This window comes from Lactuca virosa, chromosome 5 (assembly GCF_052849685.1).
Source record: "Lactuca virosa cultivar CGN04683 chromosome 5, Lactuca_virosa_CGN04683_v6, whole genome shotgun sequence".
Taxonomy (NCBI): domain Eukaryota; kingdom Viridiplantae; phylum Streptophyta; class Magnoliopsida; order Asterales; family Asteraceae; genus Lactuca; species Lactuca virosa.
Window position 1 is genome coordinate 213224633 of NC_136430.1, and position 13712 is coordinate 213238344.

Sequence of the window (13712 nt, forward strand, 5' to 3'; positions counted from 1 at the left end):
TTTTAAGGATAAGAGGACGATACGGGTTGTAATGAGGAAGGACAGAGTGACCGGAATTACTTACAGGTATTTTAGAACCATTTCCAACTAAAACCGAAGGAGAATTAAAACTATTATTTCGAACAAAATTGAGTATACCTGCATTGGAGTGGAGATGAGAAGTCGCACCGGTGTCCATCACCCATCCGTCATTCGAAGGATCATTAAGAGACATTGTATTGAACATCTCAGGCAAAGCGGTGGGCTGATTTGGACTAGTTGGTGAAGGCTGAAACCAGTGCCATGGAGGAGGGGTCTGTTGGACCGAGAATGCTTGTTGGGTGTTTGCACTTTGGGAACCAGATGGGCGACGTTGTTGTTGAGTCCATGACGTTAACTGGGGCTGGTTCCATTGCTGTTGAGTAGGGCTTGGTAGGAGACCTGCAGCAGCAACAGGATTAACAGGATACCATCCAAAGTTCCAGCCCGGTGGTGTATGAAAATGTTGACTGGAATTGTGAGACCAACGACCACCACGACTTCCGCCGCCCCTGCCTCGTCCCCGACCACCGGTTCGACCACCCCGGTGGTTGAAATTTCCCCGACCGGAAAGATTATTAATGTTTTGATGTTGCTGTTCGGAAATCAAAACAGTAGGAGAAGAAGAAGTTGCATTAGAATTGGGTGGTGCAGCAATCTGTTTGAGGCGTTGTTCTTGATCCATGAGCATTGAGCGAACTTTGAGGAATGAAGGCAGGGGATCACTGTGACGAATGATTGTAGCAACATTCTCGAACTTGGGATGTAATCCATTGATAGTATAAATAACAATGTTCTTTTCAGGGACAGTAGAATCAATATTATCAAGCATGTCTGTAATGGATTTGATTCGAGTGCAGTAAGAAGCGATATCAGAATCACCTTGAGTAATAGTGCGTAATTCATTGTCGAGTTGAATGATCTTTGTGTCTTTGTTGGTGCGAAACAGGTTCTCTAGATCGCTCCACATCTCGTGAGCAGAACTTACCTTCTTGAGAACCATTTGAAGCAATGGCTCGGAAATAGTGCAGAAAATCCACATCTGCACAATGGAATCAATGCGATTCCATTCATCTGAATCTGTGATCTGTTTCCCGCTAGGAGGCTTCAGATGATCGGCCACTCCAAAACCTATACAGTGAGTCTGAAACAGCTTTCTCCATGCATCATAATTTAGTTTTTCAAGATCAAGGACAATAGGGATGGAAGCCTTGATGTTGGAGATACCATATGGCTTTTCAGAGGTGGGAACAACAGAACTTGATGCGTCTGGCATGATTCAAGAAAAAAGGATTGACAGAAGGAGAAGAATGAGAAGGAAGACAGAAGGAAAAGAAAGTAGCGGCTAGGGTGAGAAAGAATAGGCGGGCTCTGATACCAAGATAATTGGTATATTTCCCATAAACGAACCCTTCTCATTAATCAACAATATATATTACATAATACAAGTATAGGGCCAGAATACACAAACTAATATGGGCCTAATAATACATAATAATATACACAACATAATACACATTAACACACAGGGCATGATATTAGCCCACTGTGAATGCTGATAGTCCCCAAGGTAGTTCCCATGGTTGCTGATAACTCGTGAGGTGTGCTGTTAATCCACAGGGCATGCTATTAGCCTACTGGGACTGCTGATAATCCCTAGGGCTGTTGACAACCCATAACTGTTAAATTGTGCATTGTATGTGATATTCAAAATTGTTCATAGTTCCAAGGATGTTGTTATATGTTGTGATGTATGAGATATTTAGGGAACTCACTAAGCTTTACGCTTATAGTTATGGATTAAATATTTTGCAGGGACTTATCAAGTTGTATGGGTGTGACTGTACACACACATCAACAGCTTTATGATTCGAGATTCTGCACTGTCTTCATTATAAGTCTGATTCTGAGTAATGGTTTATAAACAAATGATTTGTCCTGAATGTAAAATTTATTTGAAAATGGATGTTATATTATTTTAAAAAATAAAATTCAGCACAAGTTTTTGGGACGTTACAATATATATATATATATATATATATATATATATATATATATATATATATATGTGTGTGTGTGTGTGTGTGTGTGTGTGTTTGTGTGTGTGTATATATATATATATATATATATATATATATATATATATATATATATATATATATATATATGTATATATATATATATATATGTATATGTGTGTATATATATACACACATACAAACACACACACACACACACATATATATATATATATATATATATATATATATATATATATATATATGTGTGTGTGTGTGTGTGTGTGTAATTGTTATTAATCTAAAGAAACCTGCTTCTGAAGTTATTGATAATGGTGCAGATGATGTTGTTTTTGATGATAAGTATGGAGCAAATTTTAAACCTCTTGTAAGTGTCAATTAAATGTTTTATAATTATTATCCTTATATTTTTATGACTTCAAATCATATATGATTTGAAGAAAAAGTTTTTTTTTGAAGTATCTAAAGGAGTCAAGCATGTTAAAGCAAATGAAATGGCTGATAAAAATCTTAAACTAATAAGATTAATAATGCCATGGAGGACAGTTTAAATCAAAGTGGATTGTGGTGTTTTTTCTATGAGGCATATGGAGAGTTGTTTTGGAGAACAGGGTTCAATATGGAAATGTGGTCTTTTAAAAGAAGGACTTGTTCAAGAAAATTTTTGGACAAGTTGAGAATGAAATATGCAGCAGAAGTTTTAACTTCTTTGATTAATGCGAATCATGATGTTATGTTGAATGTTGATTATGATTATCAAAAGGTTGACAAAAAGACTCGTGGTAAGCATTCAAAGGAAAATATATCAAACTGGATAGAAATCAGTAAAAAAATCAAAATACATTATGCATTGTAAAAAGAGTAAAATGTATCAAAAAAATAGTATATTATTTAGAAAAAAATAGCTGAGTTATTCATTACTAATTAAGCTAGTTATCTATGTAGCTTTTGTTAACTGTTCTGCTGTAAGTTTGGTAGGGCATGTATGCAAGTTACGAGGATCCCTTTTCCACATCCCGAACATCTTCTTGTTTTCTTGTTTGAATTTTTGTATGCTTTTTCAGTTGCACTTTGATTTCTATTCTTCTTTCCACTTCCTTTATTACTTTAGACATTTGGAACATTGATGTCAATGTATTTTGGATTAGAAATGCCCATACACTTTCCTACCTCTTCAACATTTGTCTTGTTTTTCGAAAATTCATTTGTAGGATCAATCTTATATTCCTTCAGCATGCTTTATGTTTTCTTAACAAAAGAATCCATTTTCTCATTATTTTTTTCTTACAAAGTCCAAACATGCGTCAAAGTTGTATTATGCTTGCTCGACAAATCTGTTAATTTCATTGTCTCCTGTATCGTATACATGCCTACCAAAGTGATAATGCCTTGATATCACATCCTTCCCCCCAACGATTCTCAATGTATTGTTCATGTATCTCCTTAATTACATGTTTCATGATTATATTGAATGCATGTCTGCACAATGTCCCAAAGCAGTTGAAGTGTTCACAACTACATTTTACATCTTTTTCTAGAAGTTTTATTTGTATATGCTCAAAATAAAGTCAGAACAATAAGTGTTTTACAATTGAATTAAATAATATTGTACATAATTGATTACGTTGTGATTCAACAAAATTTAAAATAATATTAGATTACCTCAAATTCTCTTTTGAAATCGTTGTTTTTGTCTAGTTGTTCCACTTTGTATAATTTCCATCAATTCTCTGTTCCAGCATTTTTATAATGACAGTGCTAGACACCTTTTTAGATTTCTTTATGGAGTTTGTAAAACAATGTACTCGTATAAACAAATGCAGCATGTTTTTCTATCGGTCGCGGTGAAACAAAATTATATATCGCCTTCTTTATTTCTTAATCAATATTTTTTTGGGTATTTCTTTGTTTCTGAATCGCAGTGTTATAATTCATCATGAAATGTAAAAGTAAATTTCTAGATTGCGATTAAGTGTTGAAGAAGAAATTCATACTTTCTGGTCTTGGAGTGGTTTTCATTGATCCAGACATTCTAGTGTCATTGAAGTATGCGGGTATCCATTTGTCATGTAATTCGAACATATCATTGAACCATCTTTTATCTTCAAGATAGAATTCATTAATAATCGACTCCCACTTCTTCTCAAATTCATTAGGTTTTATATGAATGTTCCAAACAAACTTGTTAAATCTCTTCTTGAATTCCTTGTTTTTAAACAAATCTCTAGTAACCTATGAGTTAATTATCAATGTTACTTATATTAGTTTTATGTACATTAATATATGAATAAAAAGTACTATATTATTAATTATATGCTTATTTGTACATATCACATATGAATAATCATATATGATTATGTATTCTAATATATGATTATTCATTTATTATAATGTACGAACATATATGACTAATCATATATGATTATATAGTATGATATGTGATAATTTATATTATTAGAATACTTATATATATATATATATATATATATATATATATATAATCATATATGATTATACAATATGATATGTGCTAATTTATATTATTAGAATACTTAATCATATATGATTTATCATATATGAATGTATATTTTATCATACTATTAATCATATTTTACAATTTGTAATCAGGTATAATTAATAATATATGATTAGATAGTGTAATATATTATTTATTATTTATGATTAGTAAATAAAAATACATATACTTTTTATATTTATTATACCTTTATTTGAAGTTTTTTCATTATGTGTCACATGCATAATATGTGACTTGACTTTGGTAAGACAGATTCTACAGCTTGTTTTATTGTTGGGTCTTGATTACTTAGAACAGTTTTTGGTTTTATTTCTTTTATAAGCTCTAAGGAAAGCTTTAAGTACCCATTCATAGGAGTCAATTGTCTTTTTACTCAGCAATTCAGCGCCCACAGTAATTGATTTCTTGTGGTGGTGAATTGTTGTGAATGGAACAAATACCATTTTATACCTATATAGAGAAAATGTGTTTAGTACAAGCGTATTTGATTAACATTATGTTTATATTTAATTGTATAATTGTTTGACTTTAATCGTAAATGAATAAATTATGTAAAGTACATATATTAACTTACTTGTTTGTTCTAAAAGTTGCATTAAAATATATAACTTCTCCAAACTCTGCATAAAATGTGTTTTCTCTTTCATCTGCCCAAAACATAGCAGCCTACAGATCTACATCACGTAAGAATTCAAATGAATAGCTTGAGTAGTGATCTCTACGATCATTCATTTTGTTTATCATTATCTGAGTATCCTTGTAGCGTAATATGTTTACTCCTCTCCTCAATTTTTTGTAGTCTGTTACATTCATCCCTACATATTCATATCCACCTTTCATATCTGCTTGCATTATCTGAGCCACCGTTGGCCTCATTTTAGTTGCTGATGCACGTACTACAAACTCTTTATCAGAGTATCACATCTTTCTTGCTTTTTTCATATAAGATATATCCTCAATACTTTCCAGTGGGTGGTTGTGCAATTCAAAGAATTCCTTAACTTTGTAAGTGTTGTTCCATAAACAAATTCAAATATAATATTTGCTATACACCCAGTAGTTATCTTGTTTGAATTTGGTTTCCTCTTGACAGAACATGGAGCCAATGTATCACAAGGTTTTTGTTTATCATTGACACACATATTGAATAAAACGTATTTCTTTTTTATTATTTGTCTATTGTATTTTTATTGGCTACCCAGTCTTGTATGAAAGCCTACCATTTCTGCATAGTCAGTATACATTTTTATTGCCAAATTTAATGATTTGAAAACACTGTTTACAACCTGTACAAATTTTAGTGGGCATCTAGTTTATTATGAGATTCTTCAGTTATGTTACTGCAATATGATTCATTTGTTGAAGTGGAACTTTAATCTCATAAAAAAGCATAATAATAATTAAGTTATTATATAAGTTCATGTTGTAGTAGTCATATATAATGAGGCATTTGTAGTTATATATTGTAATATATGTTAATCATATATTAGGATGCATAATCATATATGATTACAGAGTTTAATATCTAAATAATTATATATTTCAAAGTACAATAACATATGATAAATCATATGTGTTTGTACATTGTCTTATATGATTATACATTGTAATATATAACTAATCATATTTTATACTATTAATTCATATATGATTAGTTATATGTATTTATACATTGTAATATATGATTAATCACATATTAGGATGTTTAATCATATATGATTATAGAGTTTAATATATAATTAATTATGTATTTCAATGTATAAATACATATGGTAAATCATATGTGTTTGTACATTGTCTTAAATGATTAATATATATGATTAATCATATGTATTTATACATTGTAATATATAAGTAATCATATTTTATGTTGTTTAATCTTATATGATTAATCATATGTATTTATGCATTGTCATATATGATTAAGAACATATTAGAATATGTAATCATATATGATTATACAATTTAATATATTATTAATTAATGTATGAAGACATATGATAAATTATATGTGTTTATACATTGTTTTACCCCAATGTTATCTGTAACAGGCAGTCATACATGGTTTGACTAGATATTGCATGAGGAGTAGAACTAGCCTATGTAGTCAAATTTTATTTGATCATTCTGCCAAAAATGGAGAAATATATATATATATATATATATATATATATATATATATATATATATATATATATATATATATATATATATATATATATATATATATATATATATATCTAGGCCCCTCGTTGATTTGGTATTGAGAACAAATGCTTTGTCAAGCTGAGACTGAGTTGGTTAGTTTTAACTGTCAGTCAGAATGCCACCACAAGTTGGTATCGAGAAACATAATCTTGAATCATGAGAATGAACCTAGATCCATGTCTTTAGGTCATAATAAGATATCATGAAGTTGCTACAAGTATAGTGTGTGCATTGGAGCGCCACTCACTATTGTCTCTAGTAAGTATTAGATCAGTATATTGTTTATACCTAAGTGCAAGTGGAAACTGATGGAGAATAGTGTTCATAGTCATAACAAGCTCGATAACAGTGTCCTTTTGGGTTACACACAAGAATAAAATAAAGCAGATTTGAAAATATATTTATTTGAGGAACTTATTTTTTTAATTAATTAATAGTTTGTTTAATTAATAGTAAATAAAGGAATATGGAATATTCGAGAATGACTTGAAATCATAGATAATTATAAATAGATTTGGTAATTATCTCTAGGGTTTCAAATCACCTCCTTATAAATAGAGGCACCAAATCCGAATTTGGTGTGTGAAAAATTTACCATTCAGTAAAAAAATCCTGGAACCCTCAAAACCCTTGAATCGTAGGAAACCCAGTTCCAACGACATGGACGTTGAACTTCCACGACATGGCGTTACACAGATTCGGTTTTTACAAATCTATTTAGGTTTGAAGTTCGAATGTGGTTCAGATCTGTTAGTGTTTTCTTCTTAGGTGCGATTTCAGAAGAGGAACTCTATATTAGGTTCTCTAGTCCTTTTAACCGGCTCGTCAAAAGAAGAAACCTACAAATAATGAAAAGGTATGATTCTATTCTATTATGTATTATAAGTAGCATGGATAGTTGAGTTAGATCTAGTTGTTTTGAGTCTTAGATCAGAATTGTATGTTGTTTCCGCTGCCTTATTGTAGATCTTTGATAAGCTCGAAAGACATCACTTCCTACCAATCAAAGAAACATATAAGATAGAGAATCTTACTAGAACATATCTAAAGGAAATCGTCAAGCTGCATGGGGTCCCAATTTCTATCATCTCTAACAGAGATAGTAGATTTACCTTGGGATCTGGAAATCAATGTACAAATCCTTGGGAACACGCTTAGATATGAACACATCTTATCATCCACAAAGTGATGGTCAAAGTGAACAGACCATCCAAATGATGGAAGATATGCTCCAATCATGTGTGATAAACTTCAGGGATGTTTGGGAAACTCATTTACCATTGATTAAGTTTTCGTATAACAACAGTTATCACATCGGCATAAAAGTCAGACCATTTGCGGATTTATACAAACGAAAGTGCCAATCACTGATATGATGGGTAGAGATCATAAATACCTATCTAGCCAAAAAGCATGCAGATGATACACTGCATACTGGGCCATAAATAATTCATGAAACCACCAAGAAGATCGTGCAAATCAAGGATCGACTGAACGTTGCACATGATCATCAAAAGAGCTACGCTGACGTAAGACGTAAGCCCCTTGAATTCCAAGTTGGAGACAAAGTAATTTTAAATGTCCCAGATTGGATGGGAATTATTCGACTCTATAAAAGAGGCAAGCTAAACCCAAGATACATAGGACCCTTTGAAATTCATGATAGAAATTGTTCTATTCTTATCGACTAAAGCTACCCCAAGAACTAAACAATGTGCATGATATTTTCCATGTATCAAAATTAAGAAGTGTCTATCTAATGAAACTCTTACCATTCCTCTTGAAGATATCCAAGTGACCACAAAACTCCACTTTTTAAAATAACATGTGGAAATTATGGTTCGGGAGATCAAATGCTTGAAACGTAGTCGTATTCCTATAGTGAAGGTACGATTGGAACTCACTCTGAGGACCATAATTCATGTGGCATTGCAAAGATCAAATAAAACAAAAGTTTCCCCACCTGTTTAATGATGTCCCTTCTACAACCTGATTTTGCCGACAAAAATGTTTTAACGGGGGAGAATGTAACAAATGGTAAAAATATTTCAACATTTTCCGGTTAAACCACCGTGAACCCGCTTGTAATAGGACATTTATATAGTATTCCCTTTATTTTAATGAAAATATATTTATTACACTTCAAATTGCAAGCAGAATACTCTCCATGTGTAACATCCCGATTCCCAGTATAAATTCCAAGAATTTTTATTCCTCATTTAAGACCTACTCGACGAGTTGGAGGCCCCAACTCGTCATGTAGAAACTGATCAGGCCGCATGGTTTATGGGACCTACTCGACGAGTTGGAGGACCCCAACTCGACGAGTAGGAGTTGAATGGGAAAACCCTAATTTTTAGGGTTTGCACCCTATTTAAAGGAGTTAACCCGTATTCTTTGGCCTCCCTTATCACCTCATTGCCCAGAGAAGGAAACCCTAGTCGTGCTTTACTACTTCCTTGTGTGTGTGAGCCTAGAAAATCATTTTTGTGCTCTTTTGGAAGGATTTTGAAGCTTGAAGAGGTTGGAGCAAAGGGAGAAGCAGTAGATCCGACATCTACTCTGTGTTAGCAACCATTTAGAGGTAAAAAAGTCTTTACCATGGCTTTCCATTTTTAGATCTTCCCATATGCAAGAATATGGTCATTTCTAATGCAAAATGGAGTCACTCTCGGATTTGAGCTTGTCATGAGGACATGGTCCCAGATCTGGACTCCTCTAGGCCCCATGGACATAAAGTTGTCGACTTTATCTAGTCTTGTCCCTTCTCCATGCCCTAAACCTCTTCCTAAGCTTATTTATGCGTGTTTTAGTCTCTTGAGGCCTTGCATGCACGTAAAGTTGGCAACTTTACGTGTTAACTACATCCTAAGGGGATAGATCTATAGTTTGGAGCCTTGGGTTCGCTTAAAAGCGTCTAAATGAGAAAAGGGCTGAAGGAACTCGACGAGTTGGATAAGGGTTTTCATGCTTTCTGGATTCTGAGTGAACTCGGCGAGTTGGTAAGGTAACTAGACGAGTTGGTTAAGGTTTTCCCGATCTTCTAGACACAACATGGACTCGACGAGATGTTTGGGCAACTCAGTGAGTTGACTCGAGTTTTCACGGTTTATGAGTTCTAAAGGAACTCGACGATTCAGTAAGCTGCACTCGACGAGTTGGGTCAACATGGACTGTTGACCTTGACCGTTGACTTTGACATTGACCACGGTTGACCAAGTTTGACTTATGGGGGTATTTTGTTAATTTGGGATTTTGATGGAATTAGTCACATGGTGGTTACAGGCAGTTGAGTTCGGAGCTATGATTGGGAGTTGGATATTGTCACCACAGCACTACTTGTGAGGTGAGTTTTCCTCACTATACTCAAGCGTCGAAGGCACCAAGGCCGACCCTTTGGATTGTTACCCTGCTTTATTATTAGTAAGATCTGTTAGATCGGTATCCTGGTAGATAGGATGTTTATATGTGGTTATGATCGGTTAGATCGGTATCCTAGTAGATAGGATATTGCTATGCTTAGTGATCTGTAGATCAGTTTGACTGTCTGTAGACTGTTATGTGATTATCTGATATATGTGCACATGATTGATTGGTGGTCGAGGCTTTTCTGCTTTGTGCGAGAGCCAACAGACCGGGGCCGAGAGTATTCCATCCCGAGGATGATTGTACTCATAGTATGTGGGAATTCCAACTCGATGGTTGTGGGCCGAGGGTATACCATCCCCAGGATGATTGGACCCATAGTATGTTAGCATTCCAACCCGATGGTTGAGGGCCTGGGGCATTCCAACCTGATGGTTGATTGGGCCCATAGTATGTTGTTACTATATGTGTGTTACTTGTTGTGCGGGTATTTTTGGGGAACTCACTAAGCTTCGGGCTTACAGTTGTTGATTTTGTTTCAGGTACTTCGGGTGATCGCGGGAAGGCGAAGGCTTGATCGTGCACGTCCTCACATTTTATGATTTTGATTTATGGGATACTCTGATATGAAACTATTTTGAAAACTTTTTGTAATAAGTAATGGATTTTGGATGTTTGAAAAAGTTTTAAATTTTTATAAATTTTATGGATGTTACAAGTTGGTATCAGAGCCTTGGTTTGAACGAATTGGAGGAACACTCGTTTGAATCCAGTCTCAAACTAAGGAAAAGATTTTCAAAATGATTTTCAAGTGGTTTTCAAAAAACTAAAGGAGGATGCAGAGTGTACGATCAGCCGGAGCCAGTAAGTAGACCCCAAAATACCATACTATTATTTGATATTGTGATGTGTTAGAACAGTATGCTAGTGATAGGCTAGGGATCTTCAGGAATTGCATGATAGAATTGTCTGATTATATGATGCCTGATAGCCTAAGGTTTTCCTTGTATGAAATTGACATCATTACTGTAGTTGCTTAGTGTATGCATCATAGTTGTACATAACTAAGATCTTATAGCTTGAGAATGTTCGATTTGGCCTTATTTCCTGTTCATATTTGATTAAGGGCTTAAGGTAGTATCAGATATTCGAATGTCTATAGGGTCCAGCGTTATGTATGGCTAGCATACACGAGTGCTGCAGGGTTGGTGGAAGTTTCATGGATGAGTTGTGCGGGGTCAGTCGGCCAGTTATGAGATATTTAGCCTTCCTCTAGGAGTGAGGATTAAGCGCTCTCCTATATTTATGTATATTGTTAGGATGTTGTGATGATACTTGAGACAAATATGGGTAGGTATGGAAGGTAATATGGGCCCGTACTACTGAAAGCACATGACCTATACGTGTAGCAGGGAAGTCACAACCCCTAAGGTTTTGTTGGGAGTTGGTTCCTCGTTATTATATGGAATATCTGATATCTTCCTGGAATATTTTCAGTATGGAGGTTACGAGACGATTTGTGACCGGATCCAGGTCAGGATCAGGAGATGGTGGCTAGGATGGGCCAGCGTTGATAGAGGATCGCGTTAGGGAGATCATCCGGGAGGAGGTGATTGAGATAGTCTGGGGTTAGATTCCGGAGATGTTCGGGTCTATCAAGACCGCGATGATGGAGTACTTTGATGACAGATACGTAGCCATTGCTAAGACAGTTGCTGCTGCAGCTTCCGCAGTCATGGCGGCTGCAGGTATGGGGGAAGGTCGGGCCTACCAGTACCGGGACTTCGATAACACGAAGCCCCCGACCTTCGATGGGGTTCAGGACCCGATCATAGCCATGAGGTGGCTATCTAACGTGGAGGGATGCTTCTTCACATGCTCATGTCCTACTGACCAGAGGGTCAGGTGTGCTCTGAACATTTTGAGGTCCGGAGCGAAGGACTGGTGGAGATTGATGACAATGTCGTATTCTGATGATCAGAGAGTTGAGGTTACTTGGGATCAGTTCAGGGAGATGTCCTGTGCTCGCTACATTCCACGGGTTGAGCGAGAGTGATTAGCACAGAAGTTTTTGGAGATGAAACAGGGTATGGATTCGGTGACGGAGATCACCCGCATGTTCACTGAGAGGGCGATGTTTTGCCCGGTGTTTGCGTCCGAGCAGGCTCAGATGACTAGTTATCTGAGCATGCCGAAGACTGACATCAGACAGTTCATTGCTACTCAGCGTTGTGACACTTTACTGGAGTTACAGGAGGCCGCTAGGCGGTGTGAGCTTGAAATTGAGTTGTAGTTGAGAGAACAGAGGCAGGCCCCGGCGCAGTTACAGCCTACGCCGAAACGATTTAGGGCCGTTGACTCCAGGCAGGGGAGTCAGAAGGGTCACACTTGTGGGAAGTGCAGCAAGGTGCATGATGGGGTTTGTCGATCTTCTTTAGGGTGTCACAAGTTTTGCAAGCAGGACCACATTGCTAGGGATTGTAGACAGTAGACTCCAGCTTCTGAGGTCAGACTTTGTTACCATTATGAGCAGGTGGATCTTGATAAAGGAAGTTAAAAAGAGTTGGAGACAAAGTTTCAGAAGTTTTGGAGCATTGAAGAGAGAGAGAATGAAGAAATGAAGATTTGAGCCTTTCAGACATTTACACGGCCGTGTAAATGATGGCTTATAGTTTACACGGGCCGTGTAAACGCATATGCAAGAGCATTCTACTTCGAAGGCCTGGAAGGATTGAGCATTCTACTTTTCTTGTTTACACGGTTGTGTAAATGGCACCCTTTAATTTACACGGGCCGTGTAAACGTCTCGACAGTTTTTAAAGTAGTTTTACTCTCATATAATGGAGACAATCAGTTTTGTTGGAGAGGAGGTCGGATTTTGGGCAGAGAGAAGGCGATTTTCAGAGCTTTTGGAAGTAGATTAACACTTGGGAACATTTGATTTTATTTTGTAAGAACTTTAATTTCATTTTCTAGATTTGTGATCTTGTTATAGTCATGAGTGGCTAGAACCCTAGATTCTCCAACTTTATGTCTTGACTTCTAGTTGTGATTTCAATCATATGACTTGATGTTTTCTTTCAATTTTCTATCTAGTGAATTTGATTTTGTTTCAATCGAATGTTTGATTCTAATTGTGATTCTTATTGGCCATTTGAATTAGGGTTAGATCATTCAAGTTATCTAATTGCAAAATCCGTAATTGTTTTGTAAATTGGACTAGGTAACAAGCACTAAACTGATTTCTATTGAATGACTTTAGTGTAAATCTTATTCACACATTCTTATGCTCCCGAGCTTATGAGGAGTATTGAGTGTTGTTGGGAACATTCACATAAAGTTTAATACAATCTTTCAACCTAATTCTAAGAGTTTGTTTAGATTAGATTGGTAAGGTTAGGATTAATCAAAGAGCTTGTTTTGGTTAATTATTGTGGTGAATGGGAAGTGTTAGAGCTTGTTAACACTTTCAAGTACCAACTTAGATAGAATTAAATAAATATCTTGTCATCCATGGAATCACATTGCTAATTTGTCTTGCATAG